Here is a 15,067-nt window from a genome sequence, read left to right on the forward strand (position 1 = left end):
CCACGCCCATAGCACATGGAAGTTCACAGGGCAGGGATCAAACCTGCATGACACAATGGGATCAGCAGTGTCTCTGGAGCACCAGGATGCAGGTTTGATCACCAGCCCAGTGCAGTGGGTTAAGGATCCTGCATTGCTGCAGCTGCACTACAGTTCCCAACTGCAGCTTAGATCTGATCCCTGCCCCAAGAATTCCATATGGCAAAGAGCATCCAAAAAAATTTAAAAAGGGGGGAAATAGGAGAAAAACAAAGAAAAAAAATAAGTGAGCCTGCGCCACAGCAGTGACAACACCAGATCCTTAACTGCTAGGCCATCAGGGAACTCCTACTGAATTCTGTTAGAGTGAAAGTCACTTAGATGTGGTATGTGAAGAAAATACTTTGCAAGTTATAAGGTGTCACAGATTGTTAACCTGTTTGGCCAGGATCCTTCCTGAGTAGTCTGGCACTCACTAACAAATCACCATGGATTATGAATGACAGTTTTCTTCAGCCAGCTAGCTGTCACTCTGAAAATCAAACGGAAGGACCTTGAAGGGTGGGTGAGTTCTGATGGAGCGGGCAGGAGGAAGAGGTGGGCAGTGAGGATCTAGGCGGCCATGCTGCAGGGGCTGGTCCTGAGTGGCTCCGAGCAGAGGATGCCAGGCAGGGCTGAGGAGAGCCGGCCCAAGACCCGAAAACCAGATTTTAGACTCTGTGACTGGAGTCACCTGTCAACCCTCCTGGCTGGTCTCTTCTGCAGAGGAGAGACAACTCAGAGCCTCCTGTAATGTCATGTGACATGGGAGGGAGAGAGTTTTTAAGAATCATTGACCACCGTTTCTGCAAGTGGGAACTATCACTCCCTTAGAAGAACATGGATGAGAAGACATAAGGAACATGTGACATAATAAACTGTGCCCATGGTTATGGACTGTACTGTGTACCCCCACCCCCCACCCCCGATTCCCAGGAAGATGCCCTAGCCCCAAGGTGACTGTCTGTGGAGATGGGGCCTCAGAGAGGTGACCAAGGCTAATGAGGTCATAAGGGTTGGGGACTAATCCTATAGGACAGTGTCCTTAAAAGGTGAGGGAGGGACACTGGGGATGTGCACACAGAGAAAAGGCCGCAAGGTGACAACCATCTGTAAGCCAAGGAGGGGGCCTCAGGAAGAACCAAAGTCTCCAATTCTTTGGCCCTGGACTTCTGGCCTCCAGGATGGAGAGAAATGAGTTTCTACTGTTTAAGCTGCCCAGGCTGTGGCGTTTTATTACGGCAGCTTGAGCAAGCGAACATCCCGCCTAATAGCTCTGCTTCCTTCCCTCTTTTCCCCAGAACAAACTCTCCCCACCCACTCAAGGGTGATGCACAAAGAGGCTCTGAGAGGCCTTCTTGTCTGCAAAGCAAGAGTGGTCAGCACCTGGCATCAGAAGCCGGCCAGTCCAGCTTCAGGCCATGTTCTTGCACTGCTGAGTGAGTGAAACCAGCTTGCTCTGTGCTTCAGTACCAAGCTGTCTTCTTTGGCCTCCGTGCCACAATTCTAAGGTGCAACAGAATGATACGGTATTTAAAGAGCTTTTAGTCTAAGGGAAGGATACAGCCCATGATTAGAGCTCAACTTTCCTCCTTGTTGTGTGCTGGAAAATTTGAAAAATGCTACCTTAGAAATAAGTGACATCGTTTAAGTCCAAAGTAATCAGGTTGAGTCCTGTCAGGATGAAAGTGACAGATCCGGCCCTGGGCCTTCTCCCTGACATGCCCACGTCCAAGGTTTATTCCATCAGCAAACTGTCCTGATCACCTCCATATGCCAGCTTCTATTATAGATCAGAGAGATACACCAAGAAGAAAACAGACACAGTTCCTGTCCTTACAGGCTTACAGCTGAGCAGAGGATACAGACAAGAGACTGAGGAACAAAGCTCTCTCACCCTGGTTTGGCCTCTGAAAACCCAATTCAATCTGGGCCCAGTCCACCTCTCCAGTCACCTCTGACACTCCTCCTCAGATGCCTTCCTCCAACCGCACCCCAGCCGAGCCTTCCTAACCTCTGTGCTCCCCTCATATGCCCCACCTGGAATGCTCTCTATACCTAATTTAAATCCTATCCATCCAGCATGGTGTGGGAGCCGGCCTCTAAGACAGCCCCATGTCCTCTGCCCCTGGTATCCATGCCCTTCTAGGTGAGCTGGACCTAGTGACTTGCTTTTTTTTTTTGTCTCTTTGCCATTTCTTGGGCCACTCCCGCAGCATATGGAGGTTCCCAGGCTAGGGGTCAAATCGGAGCTGTAGTCACCGGCCTAAGCCAGAGCCACAGCAACGCAGGATCCAAGCCGAGTCTGCGACCTACAGCACAGCTCATGGCAACACCGGATCCTTAACCCACTGAGCAAGGGCATGGACCAAACCTGCAACCTCATGGTTCCTAGTCAGATTTGTTAACCACTGCGCCACGACAGGAACTCCTGCTTTTTTTTTTTTTTTTTCCTTTTTAGGGCTACACCCACAGCAAATGGAAGTGCCGCCTGGGCTAGGGGTGGAATTGGAGCTACAGCTGCTGGCCTATGCCACAGCCACAGCCAAACCGGATTTGAGTTGCATCTGCACCCTATACCGCAGCTTGCCACAATGCTGGATCCTTAACCCCCTGAGCATGGCCAGGGATCAAACCTACATTCTCATGGACACTAAGTGGAGTTTTTAACCTGCTGAGCCACAATAGGAACTCCAAAATGACTTGCTTCTAATGAAGAGTCAGCAAAAGTGATAGAATAGCCCTTCTGAGATGAAGTCTGAGTGACCATGGCTTCCACTTGGTCCCTCTTGCTCTCACCCCAGCACCAAGGCTTGAAGCAGTCATGAGGAGGCGTGGATCACTAAGGATTGAGGTCTGCCAAATACCACTGCAGTGAGCTTCAAACTGGGCTCCCCTCTGTGCCCGCTTGAGACTTCAGGCTGGGGGCTCGACTGTAACCTCGCAAAAGACCTTGAGCCAGAGTCACCCAGCTAAGCCGGACCTAATTCTTAACCTGCAGAAGCCATGAGATAGTAAATACTTTTGCTCCAAGCCAAGTTTTGAGGTAATTTGTTATGTAGCAACAGACAACTAACACATAGGACCTGGTTCAAACCACACCCCCGAGTTTTCTTGGACCTCACTTGGCCCAGAGCAACCTGTACCTCCTCTGAACTGGCAGAGCTGTTTTCACTGCTCAGGTCACACTTCTGCAACATCATTTACCTTCCATCCTCTGTGTTTCCAAGCAACTCAAGGTCAGGAGCTGCTGCTTAAGTTTCTTGTGGGTCCTCACTCAGAGTGAGTAGCTGGCAATGTAGAGAAAGAGGTTTTGAGAGGCTAGAGTTTCGTGTGGAAAGGGGCTTTTAGCTCCTGTTTGGTGGCTGATGGGGGAATGACTTGGAGGTGGGAAGCTGACGTGAAGCCAGAAGGGGAGCACAGCTTGGGAGGAGCTCATGTTTGGTCCTCATCAAAGTGGAGGCAACAGTGGCCAATACTAACAGCCAGCCCTCCTTGTAAGGTCTCTCTGGCAATTTCCTTCTCATTGTGTGAGGAGCTTGGCCTGGTGCTGGCAGTTGTGAGAGGGAGCAGCGAGGGCGGCTCTGGGGCACTGGGGTCACTGCAGAGGAGGGAAGCGAATTGTTTTCTCAGGGCCCCTCTCTCACGTTTATTCTTTTCAGAGCCTCTGCAGCAGGACGGTGCTGAAGCCCATTTCCTACACGTAGCACCATTTATTTAAGACACATACCACATATACACAAAGAAGCAAATGCAAAGGGAAAAGGGGGAAAAGGCTGCTGAAGCCCAGAGTCACTGAAAGTTCAGGCTAAGAATAGACAAGGAACTCTGAGAGCTGCTCGGCTATGTGCTCTCCTGCAGGGGCCTGGCAATCAGCCCGACCCAGCTGTTTTTTCCTAGGCTTTACACAGAAAGAGCATTGGCCTGGGAATCAGGAGGCCTAGGTTCTAGGCCTGGCTCTGCCAGTGCCTTCTTCTGTGACCTGCAGTGAGTCCTTTCCCTCCCTGGGCCTCAGTTTTCCACTTGGAAAAGGGAAGGGCTGGACTCAGCTCTGAGGCTTTCAACTCCAACACGGACAGGAGTTCCCATCATGGCTCAGTGGTTAACGAATCCGACTAGGAACCATGAGGTTGCAGGTTCAATTCCTGGCCTTGCTCAGTGGGTTAAGGATCCAGTGTTGCTGTGAGCTGTGGTGTAGGTCGCAGACACGGCTTGGATCCCGAGTTGCTGTGGCTGTGGCATAGGCCAGCAGCTACAGCTCCAAATAGACCCCTAGCCTGGGAACCTCCATATGCCGAGGGAGTGGCCTTAGAAATGGCAAAAAGACAAAACAAAAAACAAAAACAACATCAACTCCAACACGGATAGAACACAAGGGAAAGGAAAAGGGTGCTGGCTCACCCAGGACCCAGGAGACCCAAATTCCTGTCCCAGCTTTGTCACTAAGAAGCCCCACCTCACTGGGCCTCTGCTTCTTCATCATCACATCACATCATCACAAGGTGATGTAGTTCCTCATCCATCCCTTCCAGAAACGTTTCTTGAGCATCCACTATGCACCAGGCTTAGTGCTGGATACAGGAAGGTGAGCTGAGACAGACACAGCCCACATCCTCATGGAATTTCAAGTCTACTAGGTTGGAGGAGAGGGGAGAAGATGAACTGTAGTCAATCACATAAGTGAGGGCGACATTAATGCCAAGATAAGTCAACAAAGGAAGAACTGAACTCGGTCCTGGGCGACTGAGAGAGATACACCACCTCCGCAAATTCGAATGTTCTATGATCCCACAGGTGGCCCTGCTGAACAGCCAGAGAAACCCTCTGACCAACTCACATCTCATACCATTGCTTGTTTCCAGAACAGCACAACTCAATTAAGCCAATCAACCATCACCTACCTTCCGGGTACCTACTCCAGGAACTCAACCCCTCAACTCCTGCCTTCCTGGAGCTTACCCCAGTGGGCACTGATGTGGCTACAGAATGCCTCATGCCACTCTGACTGCTGTTATATGCTTTGAACAGTAAATTTTTTAAATTTCATTTTTTCATGGCCACACCTACAACATATGGACGTTCCCATGCCGAAGCTGTGACCTACACCACAGCTGTAGCAATACCAGATCTTTAACTCCCTGTGCCAGGATGTTTTTTTTTCCCCCTTTGTTTTTGGCTGCCCTATGGCATACAGATTTCTTGGACCAGGGATAAGAGCTGAGCTGTAGTTATGACCTAAGCCGTAGCTGCAGCAATGCCTGATCCCTAACCCACTGTGCTGGGGATTGAACCTGCATCTTAGTGCTCCCAAGATGCCACCAATCCTGTTGCACCACAGTGGGAACTCCAACCGGGCTTGTTTTGAACCCATGCCTTCAAAGCGACCAGAACCACTACAGTTGGATTCTTAACCCAATGCACCATGGCAGGAACTCCTAAACAATACTGCTTCTAAGAGTTAAGAATCCAGGGGGGTATCTGGATGTACTAGGGCACAGAGACATTTTCCTAAAAGCAGGAACTGAGACAGGCCCTGAAGGCTGGCCACACAGTTTTAGAAGCATGGTTATCAGAGTGCAATGGCCCATGCCTACTGGAGATAACAGGTGCATGGGACACACATGAGGTCTCCTAACCCCTTTCTGGGCCAGAGGATACCAGCCCCACTTTCCGTCAAGGAGAAGGAGACCTTTCTGTTACCTACTCCCAATGCTGTCCCCTGGATCAGGAGGGCTGTTCCCAACAGGCTTCCTGACTTGAGGTAGCCACCTCACCTCTGTGCATCTGTTATCCCACTCGTGATAAAATGAAGGGGCTGGATGATATCCAACTTCCCTTACCGCACCCATAAGGATGGCTAAAACTTGATTCTTCCTACATATTGTATCATTTTATAATAAAACAAGTGATTGCTGCCATGGAGTAGGAGCTATAGGATCTTAGACAAGTTACTAAGTTTTCAAAAACTGATTTACCTTTTTTTAAAAAATTAGTTTTTAGAATTAAAAAGTAATACATATACATGATTTTTGTCTTTTTTTTTTTTTCATGGCCACACCCACCACATATGGAAGTTCCCAGGCTAGGGGTGGAACTGGAGCTGCCAGCCTATGCCACAGCCACAGTAACACCAGATCCAGGCCGTGTCTGTGACTTTCACCACAGCTCACGACAACACCAGATCCTTATCCCACTGAGCAAGGCCAGGGATGGAACCACGTCCTCATGGATACTAGTCAGGTATTACTAGTTATTGCTGAGCCACAATAAGAACTCCATGCACATGATTTTTAAAAATCAAATACTACATTCTTGTTTTTTCAAGATTGCTTTGTCAATTTGAGGTGTTTTTTTTGTTTTGTTTTTTTTGTTTTTGTTTTTGCTATGCCTGCAATGTGCAGCGATGCCTGGGATAGGGATTGAAACTGCACCACAGCAGTAACATGAGCCACAGCAATGACAACGCCAGATCCTTAACTGCCAGTCCACCAGGAAACTCCCAACTTGGGGTCTTTTGTAGTTCCACATACATTTTAGGATTCTTTGTTCTGATTCCGTGAAAAAACTCATGCGTATTTTGATAGGCATGCATTAAATCTGTAGATTGCTTTAGGAAGTATGGACATTTTAACAATATTAATTCTTCCAATCCTAGGACATAGGGTATCTTTCCATTTCTTTGTATTATTTTCAAATTATCCATGAAGAGTTTTATAGTCCTCTGAGTATAGATCTTTCATCTCCGTGGTTAAGTCTATTTGATACGATTTTAAACAGGATTGTTTTCTTGTTTTCTCTGATAGTTCATTATTAGTGTATAGAAAAGCAACACACTTCTATATATCAATCTTACATCCTACAACTTTACTATATTCATTTATTCTAATAGTTTTCTGGTGGAGACTTTAGGATTTTTATAGATAGTATCATGTCATCTGCAAACAGTGATAGTTTTGCTTCTTCTCTTCCAATTTGGATGTCTTTTATTTCTTTTTCTTGTCTGATTGCTGTGGCCAAGCCTTCCAGTATTGTGCTAAACAGAAGCGGTGAGAGTGGGCATCCTTGTCTTATTCCTGATTTTAGAGGAAAGGCTTTCAGCTTTTGACCACTGAGCATGATGTCAGCTGTAGGTTTGTCATAAATGGCCTTTATTATGTTGAGGTATATTCCCTCAATACCAGCTTTGACGAGTTTTTAATCATAAATGGATGGTGAACATTGTCAAATGGTTTTTCTGCACTTATTGAGATGATCATGTGATTTTTAAAATCTTTCCTTTTGTTAATATGGTGCATCACACTGGTTGATTTGCATATGCTAAACCATCCTAGGTTCCCTGCAAAAAACCCCACTCGATCATGATGTAAGGAGGTTCCTTAAAAAACTGAAAATAGAACTACCACATGATCCAGCAATCCCACTCCTGGGCATCTATCAAAAGAAAAAATTCATTTAAAAAGATACATGTATCCCAATATTTACAGCAGCACTATTCACAATAGCCATGACATGGAAACAACTTAAGTGTCCATGATCGGTTGAATGGATAAAGAAGATGTGGGGGGTGTGTGTGTATGTAAAGTGGAAAATTATTCGGCCATAAAAGGATTAAATTCTGCCATTTACAACAATGTGTATGGGCCTAGAGAGTATTATTCTTAGTGAAACATGTCAGACAAGAAAAGACAAATACTCTATGTAATCACATATGAGAAGTCTAAAAAATAAACAAGTGTATAAAATGAAACAGAAATAGATCCAGAGATAGAGAAAACAACCTAGTGGTTACCAGTAGAAAGTGGGAAAAGGAAGATGGGGGCATGGGATTGAGAGATACAAACTACTATGTATAAACCAGATAAGAACAAGGATATATTGCACAGCACAGGAAAATAGGGCCAGCATTTTACAATAACTTAAAATGGTCTATAAAAACACTGAATCACTATGTTGTACACTTGAAACTAATATACTATTATAAAGCAACTATACCTTGATTTAAAAAATCAAATACTACAAAATACTATACTGCAACGGTTACAGAGTTTCTGTTTGAGGGCTAAAAAAGTTTGGGAAGTAGACAGTGGGGATGGTTGTACAACACTGTGAATGTAACTGATGCCACTGAATCCCATGCTTCAAAATGGTTAAAATGGCAAATTGTATGTCATATATATTTACCACAATTTTTAAAAGTTAGTAGTGAAATATTGCTAAACTCACTGAATTACACACTTTAAATTGGGGAATTGCATGGTATATGAACTGTGTCTCAATAAAACTGCTTTAAAAAAAAACTTTAAAAAAAGAGTATACTTTAAGACTATATTCTCCATTCCAACTATTTCTAGTTTCTCCTTCTACAAACAGTCCAGGTACAAACAAGAGTATTTTAAAGTCTATCACATTTTTTTCTTTGAGTGCAAATAGGGGAGGTTATATTCTGTTCTGGACTCTGCTGTATTTCACTGACTAACGTACCTCAGGCTGCAAGCAGAGCTCCTCCCCTCTTTTCTGCTTCTGCAGAGAATTCCACCGTAGGGAGCTATTGCTTAATGAGTTCTGTCATTGATGAACACTTTGATTGTTTCTGGTCTTTTTCTACAGCAAACACCACCACAGAAAACATCCCTGCATTTAGGGCTTTAGGCACAGGCATGAATACATCATCCACAGGATAAATTCCTAGTTCTGGTCCTGCAGGGTCAAAAAGCTAATGCATGCTAAATATTAACATTGCTGCATGGATTTCTCTAGAGTCTACACCCATTTATACTCCTACCAAGAATTCATTCATTCACTGTTTTCATTCAAACAGTACCTGAGTGCCTACTGTGTGCCAGAGACTCTTCTAAGCCCAGGGAACACAGCAAGTGAATGCTAACAACAACAACAGGACGATGGCATTCCCATCGTGGCTCAGCGGTTTACAAACCCGGCTAGTACCCATGAATGCGGGTTTGATCCCTGGCTTCGATCAGTGGGTTAAGGATCCTGCATTGCTGTGAGCTGTAGTGTAGGTTGCAAGCGTGGCTCGGATCCCTCATTGCTGTGGCTGTGGTGTAGGCTGGCGGCTACAGCTCCGATTAGACCCCTAGCCTGGGAACCTCCACATGCCTCTGGTGCGGCCCTAAAAAACAAACAAACAAACAAATAAACAAAAACAACAGGACGAAATCCATTCCCTAAAGAGACTTACAGCCTTGTAGAGGGAGAGGGCAAACAGAAAAGTAAAACATGTGCTATGTCAGGTGGTAATCAATGCCACAGCTAAGACAAAGCAGAGAAGGGAGTGTTGGTGGCGGGTAGGGCTGGTGATTGAAATAGGGTGGTAAGGGGATGAGAATTCCAAGCCTCGGTTTCCTTATCTGTAAAATGGGACAGTAACATTACCTATTTCAGAGGACTAGTGAATGAATGCAATATTATGTCTGATAGACAATAGTGAATGATTCATAAATTGAGCTAATGTGATTATAAACAATGTTACAGCTGATGAAACTGTGGCCTAGGTTGGAACGATTGGCCTAAGGTTCCCAGGAAAGTTAGTGGCTAGTTAGAACCCAGCTTTCCTGACCTTCCATGCGGTATACTTACAAACACACCCCGAGACCGAAAGCACTAAGACACCATCCTTCCGGGGCTGCTGATGGTCATGGTTTTAGGTCCAAGAGTCCTCTGAGGACGTGATTGTCAACATCAGCAAGAGGGGAGGGAAGCTGGGGGGTACACGAGGTCCTCCTTCAAGGAGAAGCAGGACGGCCTCACGCGGGCTAAGGCTGGGCCTGCCGGGGTTTACTCACAAGACGTTCAGCTCCGGGATGGTGCTCTCAGCCAAAGGCAACAAGCTCTTTGGCCACTGCTGGTCCATCTGCTCGATGAGACTCTGTCAAACCCTCTTCTCCCATTGGTTTCATTCCAAGGAATCTCCTAGAGGAAAGATAAGCAGGAGTTAAGTCACAGCTGTAGAAATAATAGGATCCGGAGGGGCAGTTGTATCTGTTTGGCCAGAGTTTTTCCAAGCAAGCCAAATGTGTGGTGTGGTCTCTCGGCGCCATCTCTCACCCGGTGGCCCCTCTGCTCCCTGCCCACACCCAGGCACCCCTGCTTCCCTGGGCCTTCTGCCTGCACAGAGGCCCACCCCTGCCTCGGCTGCAACCTCCCTCAGCCTGTCCTTTCTCCACTGAGGGTCTCGTGGCCTCCGCTCATCCTAATCCTCCTTTGAAAGAAGATGCTAGGATGACACAGTTCAGAGAAGGATCTGGAGAAGTCAGCATCCTGGGCTTGACCTCTGTTGATGAGTGCTGACAGAACCTGGGCAAGTCAAGTTCCTTATCTAAAAATGTTGTATATCACATGGCTTTCAGGTATCATGGGGTAGATTACTCTGCAAAAGGCAGGAACCTCCATCATCTACAAAAGATAAAAAATACAGACATAAGTAGTGAAGCCAAGGGAAGAAATCTCCAGATTGGAGGCAGGCACCAGAACCACTAAAATGCTATCAAGAGGTAAGTTATGACGACATGCGTGTGGTGAATGGCATCCAGTATCAAGTCTGGGGTTAGACATGAGGCGACTTCACACCTGGACAAGAGGCCAAGGGTTCGAATTCTGTCCTTGTACTAAGTAGACCTCAATGCAAAGGAAAGCCCAGGATGGGTCTGGACCTACCCTGTCTGCTCTTGAAAAGGGAACCATAAGAAACAAAAGGAGCTTTGGCCCAGATCACCAACTGTGATTTGAACATCATGGTGCCAGGCTGGCTAAATCCTCCCCTGAGAGGCTAAAAGCAGGAAAGGGAGAAATAGTCAATCCATAAAAGGGATACTGAACTCAAATTTGGAAAAGTGATCTAAGAGGATTTCAAAAGATGTCAGAACTATAAGCACACATGTGGATGTTTCCACTTTTTTTTGGCCACACCAGCAGCATGTGAAAGTTCCCAGGCCAGGGATCAAACCTGAGCTACCACAGCAAGAATGCTAGATCTTTAACCTGCTGCACCACCAGGGAACTCCTGGATGTTTCCACTTTTGTTTAGACTATGGCCAGTTACATGCAGGTGAAGCTTCTGTCAGAGTAATTTGAGAGAAGGGAAAAGCTCTGTGACTCTAAACACATGCCATCTTCCAAAGTGGCATCCAGAATCTTAACTACCCACAGGGTGGCAGGGAGCTGCAAGGGGCGATGGAGATGTGGGGTTCTGAATCCTGGAATAAACGACAGTCACCACCTCACTGTTCCTGGCCAGAAACAGTCTGGACCCCAAACTTCTCTTCTGTAACGCCCCTCAGTTGGGCTGACAATCATCTTTCACAGGCTTGATCACTCAGCATCGCTGATAAAGCAGAAGTAGGGGCAGACACGTAGTGCTTCATATACTGCGTCTACCAAGCCTGCTTGGATCCCTCCCTCCCAGCAGGCTCCGACCTCATGGTCGCCCAGGAGAGAAACACTGCGGGGGGGGGGGGGAGGTACTACTTTCACGAAGCCTTCAGTGACTTTCCACTGAGCTGTGGGAAAATTTGACAGCTGAATGTGGCTGAATCATAACCCAGAGGTCCTGAAGACTCTGATCTTCAAAGATTCCTTGCATTCCTTTCCCAAAGGGGACATGGCCAACCCTGATTGGTTAATTCCACCCTGTCCCTGCGAGATGTAGGTGCTGGGGACTGTGCTCCCAACGGAGTCAAAGGTTTCAGAACTGCAGCATCTACAGTCTACAATTACAACGCCTTATATTTATCTAGCACTTCCTGTTGTCAGGCACTTTTTTTTTTTTTAATGGAGTTCCCAGGCCAGGGATCAGATCTGAGCCACAGCTGCCACCTAAGCTGCAGCTGCAGCTGCAGCAACGCCAGATCCTTAACCCACTGTGCCGGGCCAGGGACTGAACCTGGGTCCCAGTGCTCCCAAGATGCCACCAATCCCATTGGGCCCCAGCTGGAACTCAAAGGCACTTTTTATAGAGTTCTTTCATTGAAACTTCACAACTACCCAGTGGGGTATTTACTACAAGAAGAAACTGAGGCTCAGAGAGGCTGACGACTTGTCTTTGGCCACAGGATTGGGTGAGATGCTAAAATTCTGTGTGAGAGTCAGCGTTCCCAACCACTAGGTCAGGCACATCTGAGCACCAATATGGAGAGTCCCAGCTCAAGGGAACTTCAGAAATCAGATCCACCCCTGATCTTGCAGCTGAGAAAACAGAGCGAGGGAGAAGATGGGAACTGCCCAGTGCCAGAGCCAGGGCGTGAGGCTGCATGTGCTCTCTGTTCTTGCAGAAGGCCTCGCATGCTCACATTCACTTCAAGGACCCGGAGGTCTTCGATAGCCTTTATTCTTTAGGGAAGGGAACTTAAATTTATACAAACATAAAAATGCTTTCACGGAGTTTTTCTACAATAGACTGATCTCCCAATTCTTCCTACCCCTTTTCAGGGACTTTTTTGTAACCTGGCTCCTTTTTGCCTTCTCCTTTTTACAAATCCCAAGCAAGTTAAAGTAGTTTTAGAAAGGATATTTTAAAAAAATCTTTGAACTCTTTCAACCACATTTCCTTCTTTCACCGAAGGATTTTAAACACAACGATTCAGCAGTGATTTCTGTCACTCATCTAGTAAATGTCCTGGATCACTTCCCTGACTCTCCCCTTAGGAGAAGATGGACTAAGGCTCACTCTACCCACATCCCCCAGCTCCTGTGTGGCTGCCCTCAGGCCTCATTGCACTGGCTCTTCCTCCCATCCTGCCTCCTGTGCTGCCCAGGCAGCCCTGTCACAGGGACCATGGCCCCTCTCCTTCCCACTCCAACATACTACAAAGAGGTGGTTGAGGCCCTGGGAAAAGCAACATGTGGTGGAAAAGAGTGTGTTCTCTGCAGTCAAACAGCCCTGGGACCCTCTGGTCAAGTGTGCTGACAGTGAAGACAGAGCCTCCTGCATCGGGGGATGGGAGACACCCTTGCTTCAAGGTGATTATGAGAATGGAATGAAAGATTGTATAGAGGGGGCAACAGAACTAGCACACAACAGACACTGCCCTCCCCTCTTTTTCAGCTCCTTTCTCTTTTTGCACAAGAAAAGTTCAGAAGAACTTCGTCCTCAAATGGTGGCCTGCTCTTTCCCCTTCCTGCCATTCCAAGCACACTTAACAGTTGATCCTCTCTCTTGGCCCTTCCCATCCTCCAATTCATTCCGAATTCCTCCTAGGGGGACCTGTGCCCCCCCCCCCAAAGACTCTCCCAAACTCCAAATTCAACACACGCTTGTGAACAGACACCAGTGCAGTACTAACTGCTGCCCAACACGCTGGTCTCTGGGGATCTGCTCGTTTCTGTATCTCCTCTGACTCCTCCAAGCTTTCTGTCCCATCACTTTCTGCCTCTCACTCTGCTCCCTGTCTCTGGGTCATGGCCCTCCATTCCCCCGCATTTAACAGTCACTACTTGCTTGCTTAGATGTCCAACTCTCTCCCTCTCCAGACCAAGTTCCAGCCCTTAGGCCTGTGAGTTTCCAACTGTGCACAGGGTCTCTCTTTGGAGATTCCGTGGGCATCTAAACCTCCCAGTCTGCTTTCTCACTCATGGCACCTGTTTCTTAATGCTCAAAGAAGAAGCCTGACTCACCTGAACACCCCACCCTCTATATGCCACACTCTGTATCTGAGCGGCCACAAACCCCTTTGATTTTTATTCTGGAGAATCTCCCCATCCTCTCTATTTCCAGTGCCTTGGATCTGGGCGATCACATCTGAGCTGATGCTGCACACCAGAAGCCCCCTTTTCCCCTCACCCTCTGCTCAGACTGTGATTTATCTATTGAATAGATCTGAGCATGTTAACCACACGCTCTAAAACTTCCATAGTGGTGGACAACTGAAATTCTGGGTATTTACATCGCAGCTGCCCAATAGAATGAAGGCACGCACCTCTTACTAGTTTCTGTACCCCACTGCCTACCAGTGTACATGAAATATGCAGCAGGAAAGCTTATTAAGTGAGCACAAACCCAGAAGCTACCCTGTATGGGAGAGACTATGAAGGAATAACATGGTCCCTGTCTTCCGGGAGCTTCTACAAAACAAACACAAAAAATCGTCAAGAACTTAAACTGAGATACAAACCCTCATGCCAGAGCTTGGAAGAGAGGGATAGGTGTAAGGTGGGACTGTGGGTGACAATCTCATGGAACAGAGACTCCCTGAGGACCTGGAAGGATGGCGGAAACTGTGAGTATGGTGGAAGGGGCAGGATGCTCCAGGGTGGGAGGGCACAGTAAAAAGTACAGAGTTTGCCAGCAGAGAGCAGCCTGGCCTGCTGCAAATGGGAGGTGGTACTGGGGGTGGACGGGACTAACCTGGAGATAGCAGGTACTCAGCACACAGAGGCCCTCAAAAGTCAAGGAAAGGGGCAGTTTGCCTAGAATAAGCAAGCAAGTAACTTTTCTTTTTGGTCCCACCACCGGCATGTGGAAATTCCGAAGCCAGAGACCCAAGCTGCTAGAGTAACACCAGGGAACTCTAAGCAGTAACCTTTTTGAGTTCTCTAATAATAGAGGAACTGTCATATACAAAAACTCCTAATAAAACAAAAGCTACCTTCTTTTTTCTTTTGTCTTTTTTTGTCTTTTCTAGGGCCGCACCCTCAGCATACAGAGGTTCCCAGGCTAGGGGTTGAAAGGAGCTGTAACCCCTGGCCTACTCCACAGTCACAGAAACACTGGATCTGAGCTGTATCTACGACCTACACCACAGCTCATGGCAAAGCCGGATCCTTAATCCACTGAGCGAGGCCAGGGATCGAACCCACAACCCCATGGTTTCTAGTCAGATTCGTTAACCACTGAGCCACAACGGGACCTCCAAAAGCTACCTTCTGATACACACACAAACACACTTTTAATGCAGCAATTCTTTGACAGGCCCTATTGCCCCATCTTGCAGAGGAGGAAACTGAGACACAGAGACAGTAAACAATCTGCATGGGGCCACCCAGCTGTGTGCAAGCCTCAGTCCTCAGAACCACCAGTGAGGATAAAGACAGCAGT

The 15,067-nt window shown here is 47.1% G+C and overlaps 1 long non-coding RNA gene across 1 annotated transcript in view; it reads right to left on the minus strand.

The window, feature by feature from the left end:
• LOC146396672 (uncharacterized) overlaps positions 1 to 15,067 on the minus strand; it is a 59,488-nt gene that overhangs the window by 30,539 nt on the left and 13,882 nt on the right. Inside the window, exon 2 of the long non-coding RNA XR_014826013.1 lies at positions 9,822 to 9,948. This is a non-coding gene — a long non-coding RNA (uncharacterized LOC146396672). The remainder of the gene's footprint in view (positions 1 to 9,821; positions 9,949 to 15,067) is intronic.

The sequence above is a fragment of the Sus scrofa genome, chromosome 14 (genome assembly GCF_054392235.1).
Source record: "Sus scrofa isolate SSC_HxYL_T2T_F1_AM1 chromosome 14, Sscrofa_HxYL_maternal_Yorkshire_Landrace_v2.0, whole genome shotgun sequence".
NCBI classification, from domain to species: Eukaryota; Metazoa; Chordata; class Mammalia; order Artiodactyla; family Suidae; genus Sus; species Sus scrofa.